Source organism: Dendrobates tinctorius, unplaced genomic scaffold (genome assembly GCF_039654945.1).
Source record: "Dendrobates tinctorius isolate UK_male_01 unplaced genomic scaffold, ASM3965494v1 ptg000082l, whole genome shotgun sequence".
Classification (NCBI taxonomy): Eukaryota; Metazoa; Chordata; class Amphibia; order Anura; family Dendrobatidae; genus Dendrobates; species Dendrobates tinctorius.
Genome location: NW_027361750.1, coordinates 21,252,290 through 21,276,859, shown reverse-complemented (window position 1 = coordinate 21,276,859; position 24,570 = coordinate 21,252,290). Strand labels below are relative to the sequence as shown.

Here is a 24,570-nt window from a genome sequence, read left to right as displayed (position 1 = left end):
TGCATCGTTCTAATCAGTAGTTAGCACTGCAGTCTTGCAGCGCTGGGGTCCTGAGTTCAAATCCCACCAAGGACAACATCTGCAAGCAGTTTGTATGTTCTCCCCGTGTTTGCGTGGGTTTTCTCCGGGTTCTCTGATTTTTTTTTCCCACACTCCAAAGACATACTGATAGGGAATTTAGATTGTGAGCCCCATCAGGGACAGCGATGATAATGTAAAGTGCTGCGGAATATGTTGCCGCTATATAAAAATATTATTAATGACCCTGGCTGTGCAGACATCCAAATCGAGTTTGCAGAGGTTTTGACGTAAGCCAAGACGTAGTGGCAAAATGATGTGACCCCAGTCTTATCTTGAACATAAAGAGAGATTTTAATAGCAAGTGCATTGATTTTATAAGCATTTAGCAATATTTTGCCCATCTAAGAAGACTGGAATAACGCCTTGAGAGCTGCAACACCTTCACCTCATTCCCCTGCATTTCCTCTCCACCATCAACTCCACAGAGAACTGAACATCTATCCCTTCATTTTTCAGGTCAACCAGGTCACGCCGTTAATAATCGCGAGGCTAGGGCTGCGACAGAGAAGTATCGAGAAACATAGATTTGCAGTGAAACATTGTGACATTGGATGTAATGAGTTGCTATAGTGTCACGTTGCGACATGCTGTACTGTGTCTCCAAACGAGGTGGGCTCTCCTTGGCTGGTGGTCGCACACGACACGTGATTGACTTCAGCCCGAGCCACGTGTGGCTTATCTGCAAATCTGAGCTCTGAAATGGTCACATGACAGCAAGTTGCACAAATATTTTTGTCGCGCCACTTTTTAGAGAACTGCGGTTCCATGACGCTGTGTAGTCTGATATGGCGATGTAACATTACATTATTGGAATGCTACATCAGCTATTTCATTTTCATGATTTGAAAAAAAAAACCAAAAACCCAAAACTGCTTCTTACGGTGTGCAAAGTTCTGGCATGGTTTTAAATAGACAGGATGTGCGATGGCCTTTCTCTTGTTGGCATAGCGTGCCATAGCGCTCCTTTACTGTGTAACACTACTTTGTCTTATTACACAAGAGTCGAGGTAACCTTAATTTAGCAATATTCACATTATGATTTCCACCTTTCAGGATAAAAATGAACAATAAAGTAAATCAAATGTATTATTAACTTTCATTGCAGCTTTCTACTAAATTCTCTTCATTTTTGGTTAGAATTATAAATGCTCCATTCGTGTGTCACATAATGTCGCCTTACCCTGTCCTGCTGCCTCCCCTCAGCACACATACTTCACATGCCAAGAATATAAGAGCAGTCGCACATTTCCACCGTCTGAATGCATATTGGTAGGAGCCTTAAGGCCCCGTTACATTTAGCGATGCACCAGCGATCCCGACAACGATACGACCCGGTCAGGATCGCTGGTGCATCGCTAAATGGTCGCTAGTGAGCTGCCAAACAGGCAGATCTCACCAACGACGTAGCAGCGGTCGTTACTTACCTGTCAGACGGCAGCTCTGGTGACTACTTCCTCCCGCGTCCATGGAGTCGCTCGTCGGCGCCAGGAGGAAGCCGACGACGAGACATGGACCAGGACGATCTTGCGCGATCAGCGGGGAGCCGGGTTGCAGGTAAGTGTCACATGTAGCGAGATTATATATTTTTTTATATATAATATACTTTTTTTATCGATTAGAACTTGGACCAATGTTATTCAGTAGGGCAGAGCTGATGCAGAATGGAGAAGATGGGGAAATGTTTCTTCTCCATCTTCTCCTCACACTGTGCTCCTATTCTCTCGTATAAGCTGACACTTGGCTCAAACTGATCAGAGTTTGATCAGTGTCATTAACAAAATCGGCCCGATTCTCAGATGACAGAATCTTCGGCCGTGTGAACGTAGCTTTTATTTATGTTATTTGGATATCATTGACTTCTTTGCACAGTTACCGTAAAGGAAATTAACCCGACCTTACATGAATAGCAGTGGAGGTTGGAGAGACTGTGGCAAGATTTGGAAGTTGACGTCTATTGACCACAGCCTTTTCCCACGTTGGATTCTTCCATTTTAATGAAGCTCTTATCTGTAACAGATCTGATTCAGTCCCTGAATTTTTCCAATCTCAATGTGACCAGTTCAACTCAATGGATTGTGTGGAAACCAGTCCTACAGTGATTAGTGTTTGTCCACCATGTACATACTCAGAACCTATCCTTGCAATAGGTCAGAAATCTCAGATCGTTGGGGGTCCATCATCTGACCCGCCTTTCCTACCAATCGGCAGTGTGATGGAGCAGAACCCCTCCAGTTTAGCGACTGCTGCCCGGTACTGTCGATCAGCTTCTATTAGTCTCGGTTCACATGACTGCTCGACTATTCCAGTTCTTTCGTGTTCCATTGCACCAGTTGGGCAAATAGACAAGGGTGGCCTCGATGAGTATTATGAAGTTTGCTTGGTGTCCACTTTTTAGAATGGGGAAAAAAAAATGTCATGCAGAATTTTTTTCTTCTGATCTGAAAAAAAAAAAACTAGACCCCAAATGGACCCTAATTATAATTTGTCCACCTCTGTTTGCATAACTTTCCAAAACTGGTACATTGGATCGTTTACTCTAATGGAAGCAAAGGGGCCAAATTATTATTGGGAGCCACTTGGTGGGTTTTTATCTTTTTTTTTATTTTATTTTTTTAAGATCAGAAGAACTATTCTGCATGCAGGACATTTTTTTTTTCCCCATCATAAAAACCAAAATGAATGAACTTCATAATAATCATCGTGGTCACTCTTGTCCATTTGCATAACTGGTGCAATGGATCACTTATTCTATATGTTCTTAGCATGGATCGGACAAACTGGTCGTCCAAGCGGATATGTGAATAGTGGCTTATTTGACTGGAATCCGATCCACTCCAGTACATGGTCACGACACTAAACAGTATGACGGCCGTTGAGGAGCTATGTGCCATGTCGCTACTCACAGCTCGAAGCTTGGCTTATTGGTGGGGGTGCCGGGTATCAGACGCAGTCCATCTGATACGGATGATGACTTCTCCTCAGATCCCTTGATATCTGCAATCTGATGTTTTATTACAGAGCAATCCACCTTTTCCTCATCTGTAAATGGGTCAATATTAGAATGCTGGAAATCCCATTAATGGCTGCCATTTATTGGTTTTCTACCAGAACCATTATTTTCTTTTTTTAGGTGGGGTGGGGATGCTTGTTCCCTTGTTTTCTTCTAACATTGCCAGGACAGAATCTTCTTGCGGTAGAATTTTTGATTTTGACTTTACTTGCATGTAATAGATGAGGAATGTGCTTTTAACTAAGAGGATTTTCTGTGGCTCAGATAGTAATACAGCGTCAGCAAATGCTTGGTACTGACATTAAGTCATGCTGTAAGCAGAATACACTGAGAATTGCAGGGGCATTTACTTTAAAAAAACAAACCCTTCTACTGTCATGTGGGGGGATAGCTAGTGCGGCCTTGTGAGAGCGAGAGACCATTACCACTTACCAAATATATTCAAGGTCAGTGCTAAGACCTCTACATTGGAAGTTTAATCCAAGGACATGGCGGCATCCCTGGAGATTACGGCGTAGCTTTCACCTTCTGCTTGGGATATTCCCCTTTACGTTAATAACAGAGGGCAGAAGGCTGCAGGATAATGAGGTGATATCAATGTGACGACCTACGCATGCCTAAGGCACAGTTCACATTGCAGCCAATAGAATTTATAGTTTAGGTACCAGTTATAACTTCTGTCCTTCAGAAGCAGCACAATACAAAGAACTGCAGCGAAACCTACATCACCACTTGCCAGTGCAATCTGCTGTGTATGGAGTGCGGTAAGCAAAGAATATTAGGAGACTAGACTCCAAAAGTCTGCAGAATTGTGAACTCAGCTCTGGCCTACTATATAAGATACAACTCCTCATCAGAAAGGGAGAAATGACATAATGAATAGTTCTTATGAATATTGTAAAATGCATTTAAAGAGAGTAGCATACAAGCAGAACTATCAAATACTGTAACCATTGCTACAAATATATAACTACAGGCTGAGCTTTGTTTCACTAGCTGTCCGGTTAATATATACTAGGAAATAGATTTTAAAGGAATCGATCAGTAGAAATAACCTTCCTAAGCCGTCTATATGGGCATGTAAGTCTTAAGGTACTGTCACACTTAGCGATGTACCAGCGATCCCGACCAGCGATATGACGCGGTCAGGATCGCTGGTACATCGCTAAGTGGTCGCTAGTGAGCTGCCACACAGGCAGATCCCACCAGCGACATCGCAGGGGTCGGGGGTCGTTACTTACCTGTCACACTAGGCGATCCTGCATCCTCCCGCCCGGCTCCACGCTCGTCTCTCCACAGGAAGCGCCGCAGGAAGCTGACGACGAGAAACGGTCCAGGACGTTCTCACGCCATCAGCGATAACCAGCGGGGGAGCAGGTTGTAGGTAAGTATCAGACACAGCGATGTCGCTAGCAATATCGCTATAACGTCACAAGTTATAGCGATATTGCTAGCGATATCGCTTAGTGTGACAGTACCTTTAGGAAGCTAAAAAAAAAAATGATACCTTGATATTGGCGATCTGATGTTTTTATTTTCGAGAAATCCACATTTTTCTTATATGTAAATGATCTGTTCCTGGCTCTGGGGAGGACGTAGATCTTCCTGAGAATCCACCTCCAGAGGCTATTGTAAATGAAGTGGGGAGCTACCAGTGAGTGACATGGAATTTAACACTGCACTGGAGAACTGAACTTTGTCTCCTTCAAACACATTTTTTACAGCTCTCTGAGCTCTGCTGTATTGTAACAATATTGCAGCCCTGTCTGCCTGTGAGAGAGAAGCTGAGAGGAACCTGCAGATAGGTCAGGTATAATCACACACAGCTCTGCAGGAGAGCAGAGAGCCGTCAAGACATATCACACTGGTATCCCCTTCTTGTAAAACAAGCTCTGGAGGCAGATTTTCAGGGAGATCTATGTCCGGCCCATAGTTCTCAATAGCTCATTTGCATATAAGAAAAAAGTGGATTTCTCTGGAATAAGACATCAGATCACAGATATCAAGGTGTCATTTTAGTCAGCTTCCCATGACCTACATGCCTGTAGGAGAGTTGATCTTACTGGCAGATTTCCATTAATATGGAATTACTAATCAAGTTTGTGATTAGTAGTGAGTTGCACTACACTAGACAAATCTGTCATACTAAACAAAACTTTCCTCTCTCCAATGACAAGGCTGAATGTAGTCTTCTCATCTCAAAAAAAAGTGTTGTATTTTTTTTTTTTTGTGCTGCACCAGTTCTCTGAAATGCACTACCAAGGCAATCAGGTTAAGGGTTCGCTCACATCTGCCTATAAAATCAACGTGTGCAATGTGAGGAAAAAAATGGCAGTGTTGATCTGCAAGTTTTCCTCACTTGGAATTTGGGTGAGGAAAAATTTGCAACACGCTGCGTATGGCTATGTAATTTGGCCGAGTCTCACTAATGCAAGTCAGTGGGTGCAAGAAGAAAAATCGCACGGCACACACACTGACCATACGTGTGTCGTGCGAGATATATTTATTTTATATTATTGGGTTTTTCTTACGCACCCATCTCATAGGAAACCCGACATTTCATCAGTCTCCAGTCACCTTACTGACACCAGCCCTTGTCACTGCAGGCTCGTTCTCACACTACTGTCAGTGTGTTCCAGCTGGTGTGCTGTGGGGTTGTATTATGCCACTGCTCAACTCACCATCTGGTTGTAGCAAAGCTAGGGTGGACAGGTGAGGATTACTTTTGTTTTTCTTTTTATTTGGATCTTAATAAATGGGTAACAGGACTTTGCACTGTGTGTTTTTTAACTTAAACTTACAGGGGTCAGTAATAGGGGATGTCTTATAGACTCCTGTCCATTGCTAACTCCTGGGTTTGATGTCAGGTGACATTACAAAGCTGACAACAACCCCAAAACTGTTACCCCACTTGCTTATACACCAGGGCAAGTGTCCGAGGCGAAGCTCCAGTCTTGGCGCATCTAAAGGATGCCGCATTTCTGGGGCATTTGAGGGCTGGTGTAATTAGTCTGGGAGGGGCCAGTATCCCGCAGCTGTCTACTTAGCCTTTGCTGGCTATTAAAATTAGGAGGGACTCCACCTCATTTTTTTTGGGGGGGTAGGAGGAGGTTAAATTACCAGTAAAGGCTAAGTAGACAGCGGTGAGCTGATATTAATAGCCTGGGAAACTCAATGTTTATTACCCCCTTCCCAGAATATAAATGTCGGTTTTCCCTCAGCTGGTTATGAAAAATAAGAGGGGTCCCACACCATTTATTTCATTTATTAATTTTTTAGCTAAATACATGTACAGCTAGCTACACATGCACTGCACTGATCATATATCTCAATTACATCTATCTATCATATATCTATCACTTATATCTGTATACAAGATTGTTTTATTAGTTAGAAAACTAGCTTGAAATGACAGAATTGCTGATTTTTATAACGCATTGCAAACGCGTGTCATGCTGATGCTAGGTGAGCAAAAAAAAACGCATGATACCCTTTCTAGCTGAGAATCGCGGCTACTTTATACACGCAGATGTGAGTGAACCACAATTTTCATTGTTCACACTTTTAAGTGTGCCCTAAACACTTTTTTGTTGTGTTTTTTTTTTTTTTTTTTGTTTTTTTTTAGGCAGGCCTATCACTTCATTAATCTATTTTTTTCCAGCTCCCCCTTCCTATATTTTTCTTTTTTCATCCGATCCCCCCACACCCCATGCACTCGATAGCTCTTTCCATCTGGATATCTCCAGATACTGACTGATGACCGGTTCATGCTCATTTACTTATTTACCCTTCTGTATTGTAAAGATGGCTGCAGCATGCGTTCATAGCACTTTTCGTCCTTTTTGTGTCACCTCTATTGCTTTATAGATTGCAACTCTTGTGAGCGGGACCCTCGCTCCACTTCTTTGAGCCAACATCTGATCCTGTTTGTATGTGTACGCTCTGAATTGTAAAGCGCTTCAGAATATGTTGGCACTATAGGAATAAAATGAATAGTATGGTCGATAGGCAGCTCATAGACTATTCTGATTTTTCTGTATATAGCCTATGTGGATGTCGGCACACTTGATCATAAATGCTGGTGACGCCTCCAGCCTAGTGTTGTGATGGATAATGGTCTCTTGATATGCTGCTATTACCATACTAGTAGTGGCACGGGCACTGCAGGGTTATCTGGGCTTCTGATTTCACAAGATATCAAAACCTACAGATAGTTTGTTCCCCTTCTAAAAGAATAACACATGAGTTGGCCTGCATCCGATATACGGAAGTGACTTTTGCTGCCACTTAAAGGAAGAAAAAGTCAGATCACATGTCTTGTATCTTCTGAGCCTTAAATGTGTGTGGTAAAAGAAGAGTAAGCTGTGACCAGTGCTGCCTTGCCTGCTCTATTCCACTTTTCAGCATATTACAGATATTTTCGGAGCTTCAGCCTCTGGAATTTGCATTTTTACCTGCAGGAGACTGTATTTTCAGAACGCTGTAGCTCTGGATTCTGCATTCATGAATGTCATTTTTTTTTTCCCCCATTTTTAGCAAGATTACAAGAGTTCACTTGAAAAACCGCTTGAATCAGCAATTTTGGGAAAAAAAATCATAACAGCATGATCGAATCCTAGAATGCCAGCTTGTGTTAAGTAGCATCGATGTTAAAGGGAATCTGTCATCAGGTTTTTGCTACCTCATCTGAGAGCAGGATAATGGTAAAAAAGAGACCCTGATTCCAGGGATGTATCACTTAGTTTACTGGGTGAAGTAGTTATGATAGAATCAGAGTTTTTAGATGTATCCTGTAGCAGAGCTCAGAAAGCTAACCCCACCCATACTACAGCTTTCTGTGTACATTGTCTATTGACAGTGAGGCGTGGTTAGACCATGACTTATGGACCTGTAGTCCAGACACTGATAATCTCCTTGTGAAAAAAACTTCATTGTATGGAAACAGCGCAGTACAGAACAAAAGTGATACATCCCTGAAACTTGTGTTTCAACCCCTACCTCATGCTGTATAGTTATAAAAAGAAACCGTGTCATAAACCTAAAACATAAAATAAACCTAAAGCTGAAATACTCATTATTAAAACTCCAGTGTGACTGCTTGGAATTTTCTTTTGTACATAGTGACCTTTACGTCATATGGACAGCTTTGCCTTATGACCGACATGAAATGATTCTTCACTATGAGAACATTGACCTTGTTACTAGTGATGGGTGAACCCTGGATGTTTGGGTTCGGCCGAACATTTAAAAAAGAAGTTTGGTTCGGGTACCAGACTAGTACCCGGACCCCATTAAGATGAATGGGGGGGCACGAACATCCATTGCTTGCCGCGCTGTCATGCAGATGCAACACTGCCTGATTGGCGGTAAGATTATTATAGACCATCAATTGACAATATGACTATGGGGTTAATAATGGATAGACGTCTTATTGATGCCTCTCCATTACTAACTGCTGGGCTTTATGTAATCTGAAAATACAAAGGTCACATCAACCCCACAACAACCCCCAATAGATTCGCCATTTCTGGGGTGGAGGCAGGCTGCTATTTTCAGGCTCGGGGGGCAATATCAATGGCCCCTAACCAGCCAAAGAATACCAGCCCCCAGCTGTCTACTTTAACTTGGCTGGTAGTCAAAAATGGGAGGGATCCCATTCCGTTTTTTTACATTATTTAAATAATTTAAATTTAAAAAAAACGGCGTTGGGACCCCTCTATTCTTGATAAAGCTGACAGCAGAAGGTTGAAGCCTGCAGCTGTCAGTTTTGCCATGCGAGTTATTAAAAATAGAAAGATCGCACAGCACATGCATCGGCTGATGAATACTCCCATCAGCCGCACCTGCCCTCGCTGTTGTTGGTGGCAGCAGGTGTAGCAGACGGAGGTGATCTAACTGCCCATTAGAACCGCCGATGTTTCACGCGCTGATGACAAATCTCATGCAGCTGACAGCATGGGAAACACCCGATGTTCGGGGTGCCGAACCCAAACCGTAACACCGACTTCCTGGAGAAGTTCGGGGTCTGTGCCTGAACAGTAGCTGTTTGGTATGGATCCTGAACTTTACTGTTGGGGTTTTTTTTTTTAATATTTGCTCACATATACATGAAGTACATTTCTTTATGTAAGTTATGTTGACAATTATTGACAGAGTTCTATTTGCTACAACATTTTGCTATTAAAGTGTGTGCTGTTTCGTTTTTTTTTTTTTTGTTTTTTTCTGCCTACTCTTTGGTTACTGTGACTGGTTAGTTTGCAGTTTTGCGCTGGAAAGAAAATTTCTGTGTTATCAGATTACATTTTACTTTATCTTACCTAAATGGTCACTGGATAAACTACATTTAAATATCTTATCCAGCATTTAGAAGTTAAGAGGGCTGCTCACTTTAGATTTTATTTATCCACTCTTATCTTTGGGTAATTGATGAGTGGCCGCAGGCTCGGACTGTCCCATAGGGTAAGGGTACCGTTACACCTAGCGATGCACCAGCGATATGACGCGGTCAGGATTGCTGGTGCATCGCTAGGTGGTCGCTAGTGAGCTGCCACACAGGCAGATCTCACTAGCGACATCGCTGGGGACGGGGATCGCTACTTACCTGTCAGACGCGGCGATCCTGCGTCCTCCCGCCCGTCTCCACGCGCCGCTCATCGGCGCCACAGGAAGCGCAGCAGGAAGTGGCCGACGAGGAATGGTCCAGGAGCTTCTCGCGCGATCAGCGATAACCAGCGGGGGAGCCGGTCGGAGATAAGTATCACATGCAGCAATATCGCTGCAACATCACAAAATCGGTGACTTTACAGCGATATTGCTAGCGATATCGCAGTGTGTAACGGGGGCTTAACAGGGGAATCCCACGGTGGGCACTTGTGCAGATCCGGAACTCCAACCCCACTGTATGGTCAGTACTTGGCATAATTCACTTGATTTTCTCTGTACAGGAAAAAATCAGCCTCTCATCATTTAGTAACCAAACTTCCCAGTTTATTATTATATAGAGATATAGGTAAATTTGTGAACGGGGTAATGTAATATTTGTATGCAGATGAAAAGTGAACCCCCCAAAGTCAAGGTTACTGGTGGGCCCTTGGCACCCCAGTCCGACACTGAGTGGCCTAATAATTTAGAATGGCCTAGTAGGGAACGTTAACATGGGGTTTTGTAAAACAGACAACATAAAATGAGAAGTGATGTACGATCACCACAAACTGTCACACAATATTTGTTCCTCTTCAGTACTAATGACAGATTGGCAAAAAATGTCTCCAAAATACTTTATATCTTTATCGGTATAAATTTGCTAAAATTTCAGGTAAGCACATTGAAACACTCAAACCCTGGAAGAGAGCCTGCTTTTAAAACTCGGGCAGGTTTTTAATCGGATAGAATATTCCCTTGATGGTTTTAATCTGTGCTTTAAGATCTGAGTATAGAATGCAAATCCAGATTTTAAACTGATCCCCAAAGGCTCTTTTGAATCCAAAGATAGCATGTAATGGCAAGTAACTAAAGCTAATCATTGGCCAGCCAGTAAAGTGAACCTTTTCTGTCTGAAGCATAAATTAATATTTTTAAGATTGGGTTCACACGTTCACTTACTGCATCTTTTGAAATGATGTTTCCAGAATCTATTTTAAATAAAATTTCTAAATCTTCTCAACTGCTGTGAAATATGACAAATTGCACAACTATCAATTCCCTAATTATAATAATTTATGGAATTGAAGAAGCAGGTTTATAAACTCAAATAGGGGGAATCATAGGAGGTTTAAATTTTTCTACTACGTTTTCATCTTATTTAGTAATATTAGGGATTAACTTATGAATTCTCTATTTGGAACTTGAGGTCTCTAGTCCTAAATAGAGGTGAGAAGATTTGTTGCATCTAATCTAGTCCTCCGTTGCAGCTGGACTTCACTTCTGCGGCCTGTGTTCTCAGCCCCCAATCTTCTTGGTGGTTCTTCTGAAGGCTTGGGGAGAAACAGACCTAGAAGATGCCAGACAATGGATGCCTTCCACAGGAATGAAGTCTGACTATATAACTGAGGATCGGACCTCCGGTCACAACTGGGTACTTGATCATCTCTAGTCTAAAGCAGAGTTTTTAACCCTGATGTACACAGTATGTATCCTATAGGGTACCCTTCACAAGACTATAGGGGAAAATGTGGTGTCCCCAAATGTTTCTTCTGTTATAAATTTATTCCTCCCGGTTGTTGATCTTTTGTAGGACAGAACGGTCATGGTGTACTTCCAAATCGGCTCAATTATGTTGGCACTGTTGTAGTCTGACTCTGCTATAGGGGCACTATGGAGACCATACTGTTGGGCTTGTTTTTTGGGGAGATGGGGCCAGGATGGTTCAATCTCTCTCATGGAAGTACTATCACACCTAAAGGGCTGATCCACAGCTCTTATCTATTTATTTTGCTCTTATTCTATCTCCACATTCATTCTTGTAGACAACGCTGTAGAGCACAACTCTGGTCAATATCTTGGAGAAGAAAAGAATGCATCAAAAATCTAATAAAGCCTTCCATTTTTATGGTTATTCCGTAGCTGTATAATAATTCATTAATTGACATTAATAGCCATTTTCTTTGGAAACGGGCCATAATGATGTGGCACCTGAAGTCACTATCACAGTTTACAGTCTACATGGATTCCGAGCTTCCAAGACCTTTTTTGGGTTGTTGGTACAACGGCTGCTGTAGTGGATTCTGTAACAATTTGTAAGTCTAGAAATAATGTTGTGATACTGTACTCTCATAGAACACCGTTTTATTGCCTAAAACTCACCTTGACTAACACCTTCCTTATTTTATCTTTGATTTTGATATATATAGTTAAAATCCAGCAATGACTTTTTCAATGACAGTCTTTTTTGGCAGTAAATGCACAAGTACAGTGATATTTGAGCTGTAACACCTATTTTATGTGGTTTTAGAATTACATATATTTTGTGCTGGCTTGGCTCTTAGCAGAATACTGTTCAGCTTTTAAAGGATGACCTCAGATGTACAGTGTAAAAGAGTGCGGATTACTTTATTTTATTTTTTTGTCTTCTAGCTTTCATGCTGAAATTTGGAATTTGCAGTTTTTCTGTTTTGATTTTACAAATATGTGGTCAGAATTTGGACTAAAATCTTCATATTCCAACTTTCGAGATATTAACCGAATTTTCCGGAAATCCAATCCGTGCAGAACTACTGGTGTGAACACAGTGACGTATTTATAAGAGCCTCTTTTAACTCTGTAGGGGGGCAAGCACGACTGAGATTAAGATAATCTTGCTTACTCTCTTCTTTTGAATATTAGCAGATATGAGGACCTTACTTAATATGAATATTTTTTTTTTTAGATCTGTAATGCCTTGAACATCAAACGAAGCTGGGGCAACATAGTGTGAAGCTTCATAAAAACCCATACCTCAACACATCATACAGTGAGTAGCAACTCAAAATTACTTACAACTCCAAACTGGTAGAATTAATGTTTTGAATCTATTGGAGGGGTCTGAAATTACATGGTGATAATTCACACAGGCCCCGCTTTGATTTTCATTTAATCATATTCTGTAAAACCTGTGTTTAAAAGAGTAACTTGTATGAGGCTGCCTTCATGCATAGTTTTAGACTGGAAATTTTTTGCATCATTTTTAGTGATGGCGTTTTTGTGCCACCTGCATAGTCTGATGTGCATTATCAAATGCTGTACAAATAAAGCATGTTGGTTTTTTGGAAGTAAGGGTCCCGTTACACTAAGCGACGCTCCAGCGATCCCGACAATGATACGACCTGGTAAGGATCGCTGGTACGTTGCTACATGGTCGCTAGTAAGCTGTCAAACAGGCAGATCTACTCAACGACGCAGCAATGATATGGCGATCCTTATAACGACCTCGGCGGTCATTGGGACCTTGTCACACAGCAGCTATTCTGACGACTCAGACCTCGGTATGCGTGAGTTCTGAGTCGCCAACAAGGTTCCTCATCTTTGTTACGGCGTCAAACACAGCGATGCATGCTGACCAGCGGGACACCAACGATCAAAAAATGGCCTAGGACATTCGAGCACGATCAGCGATATCGCAGCGGAGGCCGGTTGCTGCTAAGTGTCACACCTAGCGAGATCGCTCACAAAACCTGTGACGTTTCAGCGATCTTGTTAACGATCTCGCTATGTGTAACGGGGCTTTAACAGGAGGGGTCTTGTGTTTTTTTTTTTCTGTTTTTGTTGTCTTGTTTTTTTTTTTTTTTACATGTCACTTTCTCTGTAGTTGGGTTGTAGGGAATCCTTTTCTGGTAATTTCCCTAAAGATTACGCCCCCCCATGCACATTAGATGGCCTTCAGCCAATCAACCGTTCTCGCCCAACGCCCTCATTCCCTCATACACGGGAACTTTTGGCTTCTTTGCGCTCTATCAGAGAGCCTCTGCCAGAATTGTCTTACATTGGATGATATCCTCTCCAACCAAAAGAATTGTATAATTGAATTCTAACCGTCCAATCCTAGATTAGTGGGGAGTCCCCCATGTGAAATCGGTTTGCTAAGGCCTGTTTCACACTTCAGTTTTTTTGTGTCAGTTAAAATCCGCCAAAATGGCGGAAAGTGGATCCGTTTCTAACTGATGTGAACGGATGCCACCGGACCATTTTTTTTTTTTTTTTTGACGGATCCGCCGAATGAAGAATTTTAAAGGAACCGCTGCCCGAGAGAGAGAGAATTTTTTTCGTCCTCCAGAAAGGATTTCAGGGTTAAATTTCCGGCTGACATCCTTTCTCCGGGCATGCGCACTGTAAAATGCGGATCCTGCAGCAAAAAAAACGTTACAGGGTCCGTCCAGGCATGTCGGCGGACGCAAAAAATTTGGCGGATCCGCAAAAAAACGGATCCAATGGATGGCCATCCGTCAAGATCCGCCGGTAATGCAAATCAATGGGGAAAAAAACGGATCAGCCAAAAAAAAAATGGCGGATCCGTTTTTTCAAAAAACGGCGGATTTTGACTGATGGTCAAAAACAGAAGTGTGAAACAGGCCTAAGGAGACTTCTTTCTGATGTGTATGGGGGCTTTTTCAGTTGGCGTTCTCCATAGCAAGGACACCTCGTGATCAGTGGATTGTCATGTTACAAAAATTATTGTACAAACAGGGCAGGAAGTGTTTGACTCTAGTCGGCAAAAATGGCGGTGTATGCACATCACTGTCTTTGTACTGTAAACTTCAAATTAATATTGTCACCAAATCAGCCATTAAATGAAATGTGGATAGTCTATTATACATCATGTGTAACTTGATTTTCTCATTCAACCATTGGATTGAGCTAGTTATTGATTATTTATTTCCAATCATGCAACCATAATATCAAGATAGGACCGAATTGGCAGTTCAGGGTCCGCAAGCTCTTAATTAAACATTGATTTTTTTTTTTTGTTTTCTTGTCCAATAAGATATATATGTAACACTATATATTTATTTCTATTTTTCTTTCTTCAACAACATGAATTGGTGGGACATGTGCACGCAACCTTTCATGCACATACACACACTTGCGCGAGCCTGCACCCTTTTTTTTTTTTTTACTTTGGCATCACCAGCCAAAATATGGTGATTTCTGTGCCTCTACATTTGGTTATAATTCAGGTAAAAAAATTTGTTTATCGTAAGGTGTTGTTCAGACTTCCATGTTTAATTATGTAAGTGAAAAAGTGGTACTGGTCTCGTCACTGTTTTGGATCAATGAGTCATTAGTGTTCGGTCCGTGTGTCCGTTTTTACCATTAACGACATCAGCCTTTTTCACGGATGGATAAGTGAATTCCAAAGTTTCTCCAATGCTTGGATATCGTAAATGGGTACAGCATACAGGTTGTACACTGCTGCCACCCGTGTGCTGTACATTGTTTTTATAAATCTATAGACTTGAATTCGCACTTTTCATCTGTGGCGCTGGAAAAGAAACTAACATGTTTCTGTGAGTTGTGCATGGATACACGGTCCGTTAAAAATTGTCAACAGCCCCATAGACTATAGTGGGTACGTGTTGCAAAAGCATGGATAGACCACGTACATGAATGAGCATTCTGAGCTAATGGAGGAGTTCACCGTTGCAACACCTACAGATTTAACTGCAGATATTGGGTTAATCTGCAGGTATATAATGTTGTAATGCTGCCTAATCACCTTGCCAAAAGAGCAGCTCATGGGAGAAAATGGACTTATATCCTCCTGGGAGCTGCTGTCTTTGTTGTAGTTGGGGAGCAGGGATTGATTCTAGTCACCGCTCACATCACCGCTCTCTATAGTGCGAGCAACGAGTGTAAGTTCCCCTGACACTTTGACAGCTACTGCAGAGCCCAGCTGTCAATCACAGTGCCGGGGCAAGCTTACAGCCACCTCTCGCACTATAGAGAGCGGTGATGTGAGCAGTGACTGTAGCTACTCCTTGCAAACCTCCTATGGCTGATAGATGGTCATTCACAGAAGGAGATAATTTTTGTCTTCCGGTAGCCACACTTGTTGTAAAGCATCACTTCTGTCTGCAGGACCCGGGATGTCCAGTAGAATAGTAGATGGATTCTTACTACACAGGACTGGTCTCTTACATAAACTCATTTTTATTTTAAGTTTAAAATTGAAGTGACTATGTTTATATAGACTTCTATTGTCTCATTTTTTTTTTCCCCTCTCCATGCAGCGTTTCATCGGTGACAGACATTTCTAAGTTTTAACTGTAAAATGTGGTAAACAGGATAATCCCAAAATACAGTTCCTGTGACTCAGAGCAAACATAAGAGCCATAATTGTATGTTACTGTTAGTGAGGCTGAGGTTACATAAACTTCATAGACTATCTGTGTGAAGAGCGCCGAAGCCGGGGACCGGGGTTGATGCTGGGGGTATCCCTGTTTTGTCACATCACTTTGTGGTTTGAAGTCATGTTCACGAGTTAATAGTATTGCCAAGAAGTCGTTTTGGCACCAGGGCTTAGTTGTCTGTTTCCATATTTTATCTTTTTTTTCCTTAACGACAACACTTGTGTTTTTACAATTTTGGTTTTATGCTGAAACTTCTTGAAAGTGCCTCCAAGTAGTGTTTAGATTGAGTCATGCATCCACGAGTATGGAGCTTGACTGTCGGTGATAAGAGAATCCAGCCCTATGTAGAAATAACAGGATGCAGCAGGGCCTTATCCCAGGGTTCCCCAACTCCAGTCCTCAAGGCCCACCAACAGATCATGTTTTCAGGATTTCCTTAGTATTGCACAGGTGATAATTGCATCACCTGTGCAATACAAAGGAAATCCTGAAAACATGATCTGATGGTGGGCATTGAGGACTGGAGTTGGGGAACCCCTGCCTTATCCTATGTTTGCTTCTGCATCTTCCTTGGCCTCGTGGTCACCAAATCCTAATATACTGACAGCCTTGTCAGCGCACAATAGATCTTTTTTTCACGTGAAATTGAGGCTGTTTTGGGATCTCTGTTTCTTTCTCAAAAACCCTTTGCACATAAAATCTATCAGGATTAAATAATCTCACTTATTTATGTATTGAGTTACTTGTTTTGAATGATGCGACCAATCAAGATGAACGGATCTGACAAAATTCCAATTTGCAAAGTTGTACGTATTTTCTCGGGAAATTTCATTTATTATGAAGTTATTAAATGCAAATGGAATGTCCGTTATTATACTCTGGAGTCTCTATAGAGCCCAGTGCAGGCCTCCAAGCATCATCTTATCACTGCCGCCAAGCTCGATCCCCAGACCTCTGCACGCTAGGCCCAAACTTCCAGCTTTGATGAGACCTGGGATTTCATAAGGTCATGACATCATGTCACCATACCATATGTGTCATGACCTTGCATGCACATTGGTGGAAATGTCCTGGGCCTCCTCATAGCCAACAGTGTGAAGAGGCACAGGGATTCGGCACTCAGCATGGGGGGATAAGAAGATGCTTTGAGGAGCGGACAGGGTGCAAACTGGATGGGCCAGAGAGATGAGGTGACTGCCATTATTCTTTATCCACTTGAAAGTGAATTGAAAAAATCCACATTTGGACAAACTCAGATTTTTGGATTATTTGTGTAGAATTCAATTCCACTGAAATATATTTTCACATCTCTGATGACCAATAAAAACATTGTGAAGATATCTATTCTATTATTTCTAAACAGTTTTTCGGTGATTCCTTTGTATCCCTGTTCATACTGCACCTACACACACACAAATGATACACCATTTGAAAGGAAAACTTGCCCCCTTCAGCAAGAAAATAGCCAAACAAACCACACAAACGATTTGATCACAAAATACAGTTTAAACATTAATTTTTCATAACCCTGCAGTAAGGAACCACTCTACCCCAAAGCCCACTACCAACACATTTGTAAACATGCACTGCTTTTTTCTGATTACTTCACCCCACACGCCACATGATACACCATTTGAAAGGTAAACTTGCTCCCTTTAGCAAACTGTGACGGACTCTGCTTCTGCTGAGCCGATTTTTTGAGTGGACCCTCTGGGTCGTGGCACCCACCGAGGGCGAGCTGACCTTGTGAGGAACCACCCCCTATACAGGGAGTGTCAGGGGCAAGTCCAAGGGGGTGAGTCACCACGACTGCTGGGACCAGACGGCCGGCTCAGGAGGACACTATGTGTGTCTGACGACCAGGGACAAGCAGGAAACAAGACAAGACGAAAGTTCAAGGTATCTTCATTAAGACAAATTCAGGATAACACTAGGTGCAAAAACGTGATAAGCAAAACACAGCAAGGTGCGTGCATGGCACGCCAAGGTCCATGGCATGGTACGTGCTAGAAGGCAAGCCCGGTTACCGGCAAGGACACTATGGCATCGGACTCCGGACAGCTGGCAAGGATCAAGGCATCAGGCTGTAGTCTTCATGCTTACGATCTCTGGCAGTGATGGCAGGTTCCGGGAATCCAGCAGGCCAACCAGGGTACAGGCAAGGAGGCACGACAGATCTCTAGGCATGGTGCGTGTTAGGGAACACGCCGAGGTCCAAGGCAGGATTCCAGGCAGGGTGCGTGCTAGGAGGCACACCAGGGATCAAAGCAAGGTGCAAGGCAGGGTGCGTGTGTAGGGGACACGCCAAGGTACAAGGCAGAGTCCTGCGCATGCAGAGAGACACGCCAGGGTCCGAGGCAGGGTGCGTGCTAGGAGCCACACCAGGGTTCGAGGCAGGGTGCGTGCTAGGAGCCACGCCAGGGTTCGAGGCAGGGTGCGTGCTAGGAGCCACGCCAGGGTTCGAGGCAGGGTCCGTGCTAGGAGCCACGCCAGGGTTCGAGGCAGGGTCCGTGCTAGGAGCCATGCCAGGGTTCGAGGCAGGGTGCATGCTAGGAGCCACGCCAGGGTTCCAGGCAGGAGACACAAGCACGTGGCACGACTAAGGCACAGGAGGCGGGCAAGGGGCAAACTGTCACATATGCCTGTCCTGTGTGACATGACCCGAAGGCCGGTAACTAAAACAACAAGACTGACACGTGACACTGTCCTGTGTGACACGACCAACAGGTCGGAACTGAAACAACAAGACAGGGGGAAGGGAAAACCAGACAGGGCAAGGAAAAGACAAAGCAAGGAGCGGAACCTAGGGCAGAAGCACAGAGCGGTCAGGGCGAGAACAGAGCTAGCAGCGGAGCGTAGGCCGAAGCCCAGAGCCGGGTCAAGGGAGAACCTTGAGACTAGCGTGGAAAATGTGCAAGAGAGCATGATAGGACAGAGTCTAGCAGCAGAGCGTAGGCTGAAGCCCAGAGCCGGGTCAAGGGAGCACCTTGAGACTAGACATGGAAATGTGCAAGAGAGCACCATAGGACAGAGTATGGAAAACCAGGCAGAGACAAGAAACATGAAAAGTACTACAAGGCTCAGAATAGCAAAGACCAGACATGGCGAAACAGGCAAAGGCAGAGAACAGCGGAAGTACTACAAGGCAAAGCTAGGCAAGGACAAACATGGCACGAGAGACAACACAAGACATGGCACACGACAAGAGGCAGAGTACAAGCACAGAGCGCGTGCAGAGACGCACGACAGGGCAGAGTGCAGGGGCACAGAATACAGGGAGCGACCAAGCAGCCATGCAGGGAAGCAACACGGTAATCACCCCCGACCATAGGAAGGGGCGGTCTGATGTAACACCATAGCACCTGCAGTTCCGGGTCAGGATCAGGGAAGAACTTCCGGTTCAGATCCTCCAGGATCATAGAGAGCGTTGCTAGATCAGACTGGGCTGAACCATAGAGAAGGTCACATGATCAGGTGTTCCAGGAATACATAGAGGATTGCAGAATCAGTCAGTGCTGGAACATAGGAAAGGTCACATGATCAGGGGTTCCAGGAATACAGAGGATTGCAGAATCAAAGCAGAGACGGATGGTTACCTAGCAACGGCGTGCAGCCATAAGGTAAGGCGCGTGTGCACACCGCTCCAGGCATCTTGCAGCACGAGACATAACGGGCATGAGAATTCAGTGCCACGTGCACACCGCTCCAGGGGTCATGCGGCATAACAGACATGGCGGGCATGACAGGCATAACGGACATGGCGGGCATGACACAAATAAACCACACATTCACGATTTTATCACTAAATACAGTTTAAACATTTTATTTTCATAAACCTGCAGGTGGCACCTCAACCGGAAAACATTTTTTGGCCTTTACTTATCAAACCAATTTATTGTGTTACCAATCTACATATATAAATACCTGTTTGTGTTCATCAGCTCATGAAATACATTTACATTTGACCAGCTTGCTTTTCTGAAATTGCCTGCGCCCCCGACGACCAGCGTGCGAAAATTTTGCACAGACCAAGCTAGTTTGTGAATTAGTAGTATGATTAGTATGATCTGTGGGATATATACAATATATTCCATAGTATCAATTCATATAAATATCGTCGCAATGTTTTTATTGGTCATCAGAGAATGTGGAATCGAATTCTACAGGATTAATCCAATATTTGGAATTCCTGATGTGTATTTGTGTGTATATGTATATGTGTGTGTGTGTGTGTGTGTGTGTGTGTGTGTATATATATATATATATATATATATATATATATATATATATATATATATATATATATATATATATATATATGTATGTATATATGTATGTATGTATGTGTGTTATGCACAAATTTGCCATTGAACTCCAAAGTATATTTTTTATATGTATAATTCGGTATTCAGTGACCTTTTGCAAATTTGTGTTTTATCTATTTACGCGTGTGTTATATGTATAGTGTCTGCTTTTTCTGTTCTTGTAAGCGTGTGCACTTTTTGTATTTTTTTTCTTGTTTTGGTTCCTCTTCTTGATGTACGTGTCATGTCTCCTCCTTCCGTACCACCTCGCCTAAAACAAGAAGGAATAAAAAGAAACAACAAAGTCACTTGTCTGGATGCCAAGTATGTGAAATGAGTTCACTTAGTTAATGCAGCCGGTTGCCATAGAAACCTGAGAGTTGGAGCTCCCTCCAGGCTTGTTTCAAAGAAATTAACTCTATGCTATGTAGGAAACCACTTCGTTGTCCTGTTGCACATGTGCTGCCTTTTCCGTTCAACATCTAGATAGAAATGGCAGCCGATTTTAATTGCCATCTAGTAGTAAGTGTTTTCTTTGTGAATGAGCAAAGGCTTTAACGACCTGGGCCGTTCCCGGTAGCTCGGCCCAGACTGGCACCATCAAGAGTGATGGAGACGCTCAATCTGTGTTTTAATGGCATCAATGCAAGAATATGCAGTGCCTCATATCCACCTCTGTGTGGTATTACAGGAGGGTCTGTAGGCCGATTTTGGTTTGGTTTCCTCTTCCCGAGATCCCGGTTTTCCACACAAGGGGAGAAGATGGGATTATTATGTTGTATACAGAAAAGGGCCGGTACCTACTCTGGGCCACATCATACAAACTTTATTCCCTGCCTAAAGTACTTGGTTAGTAAACTCTTCACACTTTGCAGACGATATGCGTTCTATTGTGATCGCGGCAAAAAGAAAAAAAAAGGATTGCAGCAACAACGTGTAACTGCGGTCTAAGCAAGTTTAATTATTTTTTTTTCCTGCCAAGTTCAGGCAAAATAGTGTTCTGCTGGTGAGAACCGGCTAGGTGCAGACGGGGGTGTTACGGACATGTGGAGTTCGCGATAACATCGGACATCAAACGGACTGATATTTTTGAGTAGGGCTGTGTAGATGAGTTTTTCACCAAATTCAAGTCTATGTAAAGAACCAAAAAAGAACAGATCATTTGCTTAGTGTCTCTCTCTTTTTTTATGGATAAATTACAATTATTAACACTGTATTTCATAGTTTAAGGTTGAAGGTAGACACAAGTCCACTGGGTTCAACCTATAACCCAACATGTTGATCCAGAGGAAGGTGAGGCAGTTGCTAACTGCCGTATATTAGGGGGAAAATTATTTCCCAACTTCACACGCAGCAATCAGACTAGCTTCTTGGATCAACATTCCAATCCCCAAAATCTAATGTTTGATTTAGTAATTTTTTTTAAAATGTTGATGGGGAGAAAAGCGAAGGTCACATACGGAGGTAACAAGTGGACATAAGGATAGAATATCAATGTAACAAAACAGACGGGAGTAAGATACAAGGATGGAATACGGATGACCATATGAATTGGCAATTGTCTGTTTATTCTGTTTTTCAGCTAGTCATACTCTCATCATAACCTGGTCTTCAAAAGGGACTCATAATCTGGCCATTCGTTTGTTACAGCAGTCGTCCATGATCGTCAGACCATATAGTGCATGGATGGCTGGGGTCCACCAGAGCATGAGCTGTGCTTACAGCAACACACCCTATGGCCGCGGTCACACGGCTGTCGATTCTCTCATGCAAGAAAATCGGCTCAGTTGTGCTAATGCGAATCAACTCAAACTGTCAGAGTTTGAGCCGACTGTCTGTTCAAAGTAGAAGCGTATCACAGGTGTGGAGACGAAGGAGAATTTCTCTGTTGTCTAAGTCTGCTTAAATCGGACTGCACTCATATGACATCAGATTGCAGTCCAATGTTTTACATGCACCCATAAACTTGTATGGGTGCGTATTCTCGGATTTGCTGAGCCACTCACTGCATGCTTAGCAGATCTGCCCTGCCCATAGTATAACATTGGTCCAAGTGCTATCTGATAAAATCAGATAGCAATCGTCCGATGAATATCCTCATGTAGACGAGCCCCAATAAGTCCTTATAGACAATGTTTTTCTTTAGGACACCACCCCCTTTTAATTTTTTTTATGATGTTATGGCGGTTACATAGATTGCCATTTGTTAATTGGGCCTAAATAAGTGATGAACAAGAACATCTAGTTATTTAAAGGGGTTGTTCACTACTAGGACCACCCCGTCTAATTCCTAATGTTTGGCACTGTTAAGATAAAAATATCTATACTCTCCTCCATTGCCGTTCCAGAGGTGACTGCACTCGCGTTCCCCGGGCTCACTTGAGGTGGCTGTTGTCACGTGAGTCCTGCTCTCAATTAGCGCTGGCGTCACTGTCCTCGTCTTTGGCCAAATCAAACATCAAGAGGAGGTGAGAGCAACCCTGACTACCTGTTGATGTTCAATACATCCGAAGACAAGGACCTTGAAGCCCGCACTGATTTGGGCTCAGGGCTCACATGACACAAAAACCTCACGAGAGCCCCCGGGAACGCGAGTGCAGGCACCGCTGAATCGGCACTGCAGGAGAGTGTAGGTGTTTTTATTTTAACCATGCCAAATATTAGGAATGATGATAAGGGGTTGTCCCAGTAGTGGACAGCCCCTTTAAGTATATAGGTATTAATTTTTAATGTTGAATATTTATGCACACGAGACTTTCTGCTAAGAACAAGCACCAGTTCTTCCATCTCCGGATCTGTAGAGTCGGCAAATCTTCACCAATCGCACATTAACTCCGTAGCAGCCAGGTTAATGGTAACGGCTTCTGTGATGTCCAGAGTATCTTCCACGTGTGGGCTGGAATTTCTGGACTGCAGCTCATGGCAGGTTATCCTTTTATTTTTTGATAATACAACATTTACAGTATTAAAGCATCTTAAAAACCATAAATGGACCTTGGTTAAATGGATGACTGTAAAATAACCTGACGTCGCGTTCATGTTGTAAATCTTCTTCTCTGTTATACTTTTTGAGTAGTTACGGTATGTCACTGCCTTGGGCTAAAATCCAAGCTGTTTCCTTCACTAATTCATTCCAACCATACATTTTGTTTTGACGTAGTGTCACTTCCCCTATCTGCTGACAAATGTTTGCTTTTCATTTTCTGCAGCGCCTACTTATGGAGGTCAATTAAGTGGAGGTTCTCATGTTGTCATCTAGTGTTATCTGAATTTCGATAATATTTGCCTTCGCCTCGCTGTTCGATTAACCTGTTGGGCAGTACAGAAGCATAATGATTAGAAATTGGAAATTACATCAGCGGGATGTAAGAGAGGAGCAGAAATGAGAACATGAGGAGATCTTGATACCAATGTAATGATGATTCTCTGGAAAACTTTAATTCTACAAGGCCACCTTCAACTTCATATGCAACATTATTAAAATGTGGACAACTTCAGCTTAATTTATTCGGGGCCCCGTTGAAAATAGAAGCCATCTATACTCATCTCCTGAATTGGCGCCATTCCGATATCTGCACTGTGTTTCCCAATGGGAGACTTGACCTTGTTGTATCTTATGACCTCTGCAGCCATTCGGCAATAGCTGATTGGCTGCTGCTCATCAATATTTCGCCAGAGCAGACATTAACTCTGGTGAAAATAGTAAAGACTGTAGATTATCAGCAGCCACTGATTAGCTGCAGCGCTCATGCACACAGGACATAGCAATGTCAAGCGAGCATTCGTAGACTCTGTGCCGTCCTTGCTGGAACGATGCCGGGGCAGTAGAGTAGGATAACCTTTTCTTATTTCACTAAAGGAACGTGGGCATTTAACAAGGTGTCCAAGTATACAACAACCCCTTTAATTTGGCGAGACCATTGGGTATTTGCTTTTTGTAATGTATGTATAGCCGTAAGCAATTTTGCAGTCCTCTGCACATAATATATTATGAAACATATATTGTTGTTTTTGTTTGTCTTGGTACAGATTGACCTTTTACCATGACCATATCCATTGCAAAGCATTATTAATGCTGCCAAGATAATTACAGCAGTAATTTGTTTGCATGAGTCACCCCATAAGGAGCTGAAATGAAATACCCTTGCCATTTCAGGTACAGACAAAATCTCGTATGTCTCGCAGAATGAAAATTGCATGATCCTTTTAACAAAACGACCAGTTCCAGAAAGACATGTACGTATTGAATCTATGATGGCTAATGACCATTTCGTTACATTATGAATGACATACCATACGTTAGCGTCATCAGAACTAACATTTTGTTTTGAGCACATAGAGGTACATAACCCTG

At 42.8% G+C, this 24,570-nt stretch overlaps 1 protein-coding gene across 7 annotated transcripts in view; it reads left to right on the top strand.

Annotated features, from left to right (window-relative positions):
* The window catches only part of FAM110B (family with sequence similarity 110 member B), a 156,569-nt gene that overhangs the window by 108,714 nt on the left and 23,285 nt on the right, over positions 1-24,570 (top strand). For 4 of the 7 annotated variants that reach the window (XM_073583960.1, XM_073583961.1, XM_073583966.1 and 1 more), the window contains one exon: positions 12,456-12,539. The exons of 1 other annotated variant lie outside the window; for it this stretch is intronic. The gene's annotated coding sequence lies outside the window, so the exon portion shown is untranslated. Of the gene's footprint in view, positions 1-12,455; positions 12,540-24,372; positions 24,453-24,570 lie in introns of all 7 variants that reach the window. 2 more of the 7 variants (XM_073583963.1, XM_073583967.1) reach the window with 1 other exon arrangement.